Source organism: Tenrec ecaudatus, unplaced genomic scaffold, assembly GCF_050624435.1.
Source record: "Tenrec ecaudatus isolate mTenEca1 unplaced genomic scaffold, mTenEca1.hap1 Scaffold_138, whole genome shotgun sequence".
Lineage (NCBI taxonomy): Eukaryota > Metazoa > Chordata > Mammalia > Afrosoricida > Tenrecidae > Tenrec > Tenrec ecaudatus.
The window spans coordinates 316,452-325,199 of NW_027457907.1; the positions used below are offsets into that span (position 1 = coordinate 316,452).

The following is an 8,748-nucleotide window of genomic DNA, read 5'->3' on the forward strand; positions in this document are numbered from 1 at the left end:
AGAATACAAAGTAAAATATTATCACAAAATGTGCAAAGGCCTAGAGTTAGAAAACCAAAACAGATCATATTCAGCATATCTTAAACTGAAAGAACTGAAGAAAAATGTCAAGTCTCGAGGTGCAATATTAAAAAATTCTATGGGAAAAATATTGAATGATGAAGGAAACATCTGAGGAAGATGGAAACAATATGGAGTCACTGTATCAAAAAGAATAGACCAACATTCAACCATTTCAGGAGGTAACATATGAGCAAGAACCAATGGTCAGGAAAGAAGAAATCCAAAATGCATGGAAAGCACTAGCCCAAAACAAGATGCCAGGAATTGCTGGGATATCTATTGAAATGTTTCCACAAGCCGATAAAGCACTGGCAGCACTCACTCATCTATGTCAGGAAATTTGGAATACAGCTACTTGGCTAACGGACTGGAAGAGATCCATATGTGTATACATACCAAAGAAGGGAGACAAACGGAATGGTCGAATTATGTACCCCTATCATTGGCATCACATGTGAGTCAAATTGCACTGAAGCTAATACAACAACAGTTGCATTAATTCATTGACAGAAAGTTACCATATTCAGCATTCAAGAGCCATCGTGGCACAGTGGTTACAGGTTGGATTGCAAACCCCAAGGTCAGCAGTTCAAAACCACCAGTCACTCCGTGGGAGAAAGGCAAGGTTTTCTACTCCCATAATGAGTTACAGTCTCAGAAACTCACAGGGGCAGTTAGTTCTACCCTATACTATAGGGTCAGGATGAGTTGTCATCAACTACAAGGCAGTGAGTTTGGTTTCCCAGAGATTTAAGCCAGATTCAGAAGAGGATGTGGAACAAAGGATATCAGATATCAGATGGATCTTGCCTGAAAGCAGTGAATACCCAAAAGATGTTTATTTATGTTTTATTAACACCCAAGGTATCTGACTGTGTGGATCATAACAAAACATGGATAGTTTTGAGAAGGGAATTCCAGAACACTTTGTCTTGCTCATGTGAAACTTGTACATGGATTAAGAAGCAGTAGCAAAAATAGAACAAGGGTAGATTGCATGGTTTAAGAATCAAGAAAGGTGTGCATCCAGGTTACACCCACTTATTATACTTTTTCAATCTGTATGGTGAGCAAATAATCAGAGAAGCCAAATTATATGAAGAAGAACACAGAATCAGATTTGGAGGAAATATTATTAACAACCTGCTATATGCAGACGACACAGTTTGGCTTGCTGACAAGGATGGGGGACTTGAAGCACTTGCTGGTGAAGATCAAGGATTGCAGACTTCAATGTGGGATACAACTCAACACAAAGAAAACCAAAGTCCTCACAACTGAACCAATAGGTAACATGATGATAAATCGAGAAAAACTTGAAGTTGTCAGGGATTTTGTCTTGTCTGGATCCACAAGCAATGCTCCTGGAAGCAGCAGTCAAGAGATGAAAAGATACATTGCACTGGGTAGATCTGCTGCATAAGAGCTCTTTAGAATGTTGAAAAGTTAGGATGTTACTTTAAGCAGGAAGTGCACCTGATCCAAACCATGGTATTTTCATTTGCCTCATCTGCATGTGAAAAGCTTGCCATTGAGTGAAGAAGACCCAGGTAAACTATGAATTTGAACCATGGTACTGGCAAAGAATATTGACAGTACCATGGACTGCCAAAAGAACAAACAAAATCTGTCTTGGAAGTACGGCAAGAATTCCCATTAGAAGTAAGGATGGTGAGACTTTGGACATGTTGTCAGTGGAGACCAGTCCCTGGAGAGGCATCATGCTTAGAAAAATGGAAGGGCTGTGAAAAAAGGGTGAAGGCCCTTGAAGAGCTGGATTGACACAGTGACTACAACAAGAGGACTGAGCATAGGAACACTTGGGTGGATGGAGGAGGAGCTGTTATTGTTACATTCTGCTGTGAATAGGTTTGCCATGGACCAGAACCAACTGGATGGCAAACTAACAACAACAACAACAACAACACCAACAACAGGGAGAGACATTAAAAAGCCAAACTCACTGCCATTGAGTTGACCTTGATTCAGAGCAACCCGTGAGTTTCCTGAGAGTGTAACTTTTCACAGGAGGGGAAAGCCTGTTTAACCTACTACTTAGCAGCCCAGCCCATCACCAGGGCTCCACAAGGATAGAGAGAAGCACTGTTAGGGCTGGATAGGGCAGAGGCTGTATACTGGTACATATGAGGGCTGGAGGTACAGGGAATCCAGGGTGGACGATACCTTCAGGACCAAGGGTGTGAGGGGCGATGCTGGGAGAGTGGAGGGTGAGTGGGTTGGAAAGGGGGAACTGATTACAAGGATCCACATGTGACCTCTTCCCTGGGAGAGGGACAGCAGAGAACCGGGGAAGGGAGACCCCGGATAGGGCAAGATATGACAAAATAACGATGTATAAATTACCAAGGGCACATGAGGGAGGTGGGAAGGGGTGGGAGGGGGAAAAAAAGAGGACCTGATGCAAAGGGCTTAAGTGGAGAGCAAATGCTTTGAGAATGATTGGGGTAGGGAATGTATGGATGTGCTTTATACAATTGATGTATGAATATGGGTGGATTGTGATAAGAGTTGTATGAGTCCGTATTAAAATGCAAGAAAAGAAAAGAGGAGAAAAAAAATGATTAGGGCAAAGACTGCACAGATGTGCTTTATACAATTGATGTATGTATATGTATGAACTGTGATAAGAGTTGTATGAGCCCCTAATAAATTGTTAAAAAAAATGATCCTCAATTCTATCTGAATCCTTGCCAGGGCTGCAAGTTGCCTTAATAAACACAAGCAAAAAATGTACCTCTGGCAGCAGACCGCTCAGGTTCAAATCCAGGCTCTCTAACTTATTGACTATGTGACCTTGGACCTCTCTGTGCTTCCAAAGACTCACTTTCCAAAAAGGGAAGTCATAAGCCAACTTTTCTTATTCCTCACTGGGTTGCTTTGAAGATGAAATGAGACATCTGTCTAAAAATGCTTGTGACCATCCCTTGGTTCTCAGAGCTCCACAAATGCTATGGATTATTGTTTTAAGATTATGAATGCTTTTTTTCCAAGGGTAGTGCAAAGATTAACATCAGTGCTACTTCTCTCTGACAAAATATAAATCCAAATTTCTAAATAGCAGGGTCTGAACGGATGCGCTGTTAACAGCATCTTGCTTTTCTCCCATCACTTGTCACAGTAAATCTGATAAGAAATGCTGGGCTAGGGCCTGCAGCCAAGCCCCTCACTGGCAGAGTGCAGGACCTCAGGTTGTTGGCAGGCCAAGGGGCATCACAATGGCAAGAGGAGACTCCACAAAGGGCCCCTGATTCCTCCCCCACGCCCCCCTTCCCCACGTTCAGGGTGAAACGTCAAAATACAATTTTTTTTGTCACCTGGTGAAATAATGAGCCCCCATTCCCGTTGCCTTGGTATCATCAGAGCGCAACAGCCACGTGGGGTAATCGCTGTCTCCATGTTAATGCTGCTCAGTTCAAACATTTTCACAGGCCCTGGCGAAATGAAACCCGTGCTTTCTACCTAGGTGGAGTTTGAGGCGATTCAGCCCATTTGCTTCTGCTGAAGAGGCTACCTCAGAAAAACAGGAAATAAAAACATAGAGGGTGCCATTGACATTAGGTTTCTCGTTTTCTTCCTTTCTTCCCTACCTTCCTTTCTTCTTCTTGCCCTTCTCTTTCTCTTTTCTTCCTTCCCTCCCTTTGCTCACGTCTTCCTGCCTGCCTTCACCTTCCATCTTCCCTCCCACACTCCTCCATTTCTTCTTCGCTCTTCTCTCCCCACCCCCACCTTTCTCCTTTCCTTCCCTGCCTTTTCCCTTCAGCCTCCCAGTCTCCCTCCTTCACTCTCTCCCTTTCCTCCTTCCTTTCCCCACCTTGTTTTCATCCAGTGATTTGTACTCCTTTCTTCCTCTCATCCCACCCCTCCCCATTGCTGGAGAAACATCAGTTCCTTTTGGCGCTGTTTTTTTGGCGCCAGACCCTGTTCTTTGGGTGTTCACAAGTCTGCGTCCTGTGTGCAAACATAAGACAGACATATGATCAGGGTTGGACAGATGATGGGATTTGACAGGTGTTCTGCACCCGAAATCTCCAGGAGGCAAAGGTAAAGTCAGGCTCCTGCCTTTAAGGTTATATCTCCCATTGTAACTGCATCCCACAGAGGCTCCTGCCTCCTGGCCACCTGAGGCCTGCTGCCTGCCTTCCTCTAGCTCCTGGGGAATTGGGGCAGCAGTGGCAAGAACAACAAAAATCCCCAGGAGTTGACAAGAAGGGAGGCTGCCTTGCTCAAGAGACGGCCCCCTCACACACCTGCATGTTGTTGAGATGCAGGTTCTCATCCCTGTGGCTGGGCAAGAAACGCCCCCTCGGCCAAACGCAGTGGCTTCAAACAAGGACCATCATCGTGTGGTTTCTGGGAGGCCACTGGGTCGTGCTTGGAGTCTCCCATGAGTTGGCAGTCACATGGGAACTGGGGCAGGGGCCTCTGGTGACTCCAGTGCGTACACGTGCACTCAGAGTGCTGGCAGCTGAAGCTGGCCGTTAGCTGGGTGCTTAGCTGGGTTGTTGGTTGGAGTGTCTCCACGTGGCCTTTCCAGGTGGCTCAGGCTTCTTTCAGCATAGTGTCCGGGTGCAGAGAAGTGTCCTGAGAGGTAGCACGTGGAGGCTGGACATTCTGAGGGTGAGCACTCAAGAAGAAGACTTTGAAGGGATTTTTCAGAAGCTGTGAAGCACTTTGGGGGAGGGAAGGGGGTTGCCCAAACTAGATGTCACAGTGTCATCTTCTCCATAATCTATTGGTCACAGAGGTCATGAAACATCCCAATTTAAGGGGAAAGGGCATAGACTCTACCTTCCTATAGGTAGCCTGTCAAGGAATTTGGGGGTCACATACGAAGACTGGGAGACCCTGGGTGGCACAAATGGTTAAGGACTCAACGTATCAAGTGGTGGGCAGTTGCACCCCTCAGAAGAAATAAATAATGGCCTGCTTCTAGAAGCCCACAGGCTTGAAAAACCTGTGATGTGTAGTTTCTCCCTGGCACCTAGGGGGTCCTCAGGAGCCAGAACCAACATAACAGAAACGGGTTGGGTTTTTGTTGGTTTTGTTTGGGCTAATATTAAAACGACTAGTATGAAATTATATATGTATTGTGTTTAACTCTCAGGACTCTGATTATGCTGAAGTTGAACAAAACCGTCTGCCTCTTCTATGAACGCCAGCCAATGGAGGCAAAGGGTGAGGGTCTAGAGGAAGAATGAATGTCACATTCCCGTCCTTATGTTTCAGTTGTCCTTAAAGGGCACAGGGGACAAACCAGATGTCTTTGATATGATTTTAGCCTAATGATGTGCTAGTATGATGATGAGCAGCCTGAAAAGTGGTTTTAACTAATGTGATCCAATATTTGAAAAGTTGACGATTTCACATCGAATTTTATATTCTCAGCATCTCAGTTACAAACAGAAAATCAGGCCTTAAAATCCTTGCATTTCCCCAAGGCAACAACAGTCTGGAGCTAGAATTTGAATGTCCCCTGTGGATGAGCTGACATGTGCCTGTTAACCACAGTACCCATCCATCCCTATTGCCCCCAACACAGAGGTTGGCTACTAGTATCCTTTATCTATATGGCTAAATAGGTTAGTTGGTTTGGATTGGGTTGCTAGTTTTTCCTTTTTTTTTTTTGTGCTTACTTTTGATTTTTTGGGGGGCTAGGAAATGGTGTGTATTTTGGTACCATATCTTCCAAAGCGAGAAAATAAAACCCAGTAAGCCAAGAAGGTCAAACAGTCTAGATTAATGATGAAAGGAGGAGCCCTGTTGGTGAAGTAGATTATGAGTTGGACTTCTAACTGCAAGATCAGAAGTTCGAAACTCCCCCCACCCCACCCCCACTCCCCAAGAGAAATATGAGATTTTCTACTCCTGTAACGATTTACAGCCTTGGAAACCCACAGGGGCAGTTCTATACTCTGTCCAAAGGGTTGCTATATGTCATAATTGATTCCAGAGTAGTGAGGTTTTCTTGATTGATATAAATAATTTTTGGTGAGTATTGAAAAAACCAGTCAATATTATTTTTAATACACATCAAAGAAGGTCCACATTAATTGTTCACACAACCCTGCCACCTTCTTTCTTTATTCCCTTGCCTCTCACTCTCCTTTCTTCCTCCCTATGGTCTTTTATCTCATTCTTTTTCTTTCAAGGGTTAGCCTAGGAGTGGGGAAGTCTGAGTAATTCTTAACCAAAAGACTAAATTGGGGTTGCCGCCGCGGAGCGGAGTGGAGCTGGTTGCAGTCACGGAGCTCGGGTACCGAGCGGGCTGGGTCTATGGTCGCTCCGCGGGTCGCTCCGCCGGCTGGTGCTTCTTCATCAGGACAAGCTGTGTTCCATGGCAGGGAACTTTTGGCAGAGCTCCCACTATTTGCAATGGATTTTGGATAAACAAGACCTTCTGAAGGAGCGCCAAAAGGACTTAAAATTTCTCTCAGAAGAAGAGTATTGGAAACTACAAATATTTTTTACAAATGTTATTCAGGCATTAGTTGAACATCTTAAATTAAGACAGCAAGTTATTGCCACTGCTACAGTCTATTTCAAGAGATTCTATGCCAGGTATTCTCTGAAAAGTATAGATCCCATATTAATGGCCCCTACTTGTGTGTTTTTGGCATCCAAAGTAGAGGAATTTGGAGTAGTCTCAAATACAAGGTTGATTGCTGCTGCTACTTCTGTATTAAAAACTAGATTTTCATATGCCTTTCCAAAGGAGTTTCCTTATAGGATGAATCATGTATTAGAATGTGAATTTTATCTTTTAGAACTAATGGATTGTTGCTTGATAGTGTATCATCCTTATAGACCTTTGCTCCAGTATGTGCAGGACATGGGCCAAGAAGACATGTTGCTTCCCCTGGCATGGAGGATAGTGAATGATACCTATCGAACGGAGCTTTGCCTACTGTACCCTCCTTTCATGATAGCTTTAGCTTGCCTACATGTGGCCTGTGTTGTACAGCAGAAAGATGCCAGACAATGGTTTGCTGAGCTTTCTGTGGACATGGAAAAGATTTTGGAAATAATCAGGGTCATTTTAAAACTCTATGAACAGTGGAAGAATTTTGATGAGAGAAAAGAGATGGCAACTATTCTTAGTAAGATGCCCAAACCAAAACCACCTCCAAACAGTGAAGGAGAGCAGGGTCCAAATGGAAGTCAGAACTCTAGCTACAGCCAGTCTTAGAACATTCCGAAGATTTTCATAGTGGACCACTTGGAAATAAACCATTGGACAGATTTCAGTAATGTCTTCAATGGAACACAAATGAAAATGAATAGTTGGTTTCTGTCAAGCATTTTGGGAAGTGATTTTATTTTTGCAAAATAATTTTCCTTACCTGGTTTGATTTTACTGCATCATTGATTAAAACCTCTTAATTATAAAAATTTTGAAAGTTTCTAAGGAACCTGCAGATAGACAGACATAGACATATCAAGATTTATAGCTCTTTGATTAGTATAATTTTTAAGTTGAATAATATAATTTTAAAATTTGGATTTGTAGCTTTTTATTAAGTCAGGAAACATGAACACAATTTGTTTTAAATCCTCTTTGGTCACTGAAGGACCAGAACAAGGACAATAAAAGTCAAACATCTGAGGGCTTTTTTCCCTCTTTAACTTAATTTTAAAGCTGTATTTAAGGAATCAAATCTTACAAAATCCTGGAAGATTTTGGTAATGATGTTGATGATTTCAGGGAAAATAATCAAGTACCTATTGATTTAAAAGTATATTTTATTCAATAGTTTTGGTGTCTTGCCAGGGAAGACTCTAGCCCAGTTCTAGCAGAAAAGTGCAATATGTACAGCAAGCATATTTTGATGTTTTAAAAGTTATATTAATTCTGTAAACATTTTAAAAGGCTGGGCAAACTTTAAAAGAAAAAAAAAGATCCTACATGAAGTTATTTGCAATTGAGTCACAGTTAATCAAGCATTTAAAATTTTTTAATTGGCTAAAACACCGATTATATGGTTAAAATTTGGTAAACTTTCAATGTTAATTTTTACTGTACTGTGAAAAAAATTTTATAATACATACATCCCTTACTTAATTTTTCTGTTTTAGTGTGACTTCACAAATTTACTATAGATATCCTGAGCCAAGAACACAATCAGGTTTCGGGCCAGTTTGATACTGGCTGTTCTTAATTCTGATATGAGTGGAGGAGTTCAGGCTCAATGTCATCTCAGTGGGACTGTGCTGTCTGTGGAACTCAATGAATTAATAATTTTCTTCAGACTTGAAGGAGAGTGGTAAATAAGTTAAGGAGTTAAAGGATGTCAGTGTACAATTTAAGGGTTCATTGTGGAAAATGGATTATTAAATGTTGAATTCCTGGTATAAAACTGCAAGAATAAAAGAAAGTTCTCCAAAAAAAAAAAGACTAAATTGGTTTTATTGTTGGTGTTATTACTTGGGTTAAATTTTTTTCTTTTCTCTTCTTCTATTGGTTTGTGTCATGTAACCCAGAAAATGAGGAAACATTTGGAACATCAAAACACTATCCTTTCTCAGTAGACTACAAGCATTAAAGGCAACAGAGATAAATACTCCAATAATAACAATAACATACAAGGATAGCTAGAGAGATAAATAGATAGATAGAAAAACCACAAAATCTGAGCAGTTGTGGGAAGGAGAATGGGACTAGCCCCA

General features: G+C 42.0%; 1 pseudogene; it reads left to right on the forward strand.

The window, feature by feature from the left end:
* Positions 1 to 6,357: 6,357 nt before the first annotated feature.
* Positions 6,358 to 8,457, forward strand: LOC142436068 (cyclin-C pseudogene; annotated as a pseudogene).
* The last annotated feature ends 291 nt before the right edge of the window (positions 8,458 to 8,748 follow it).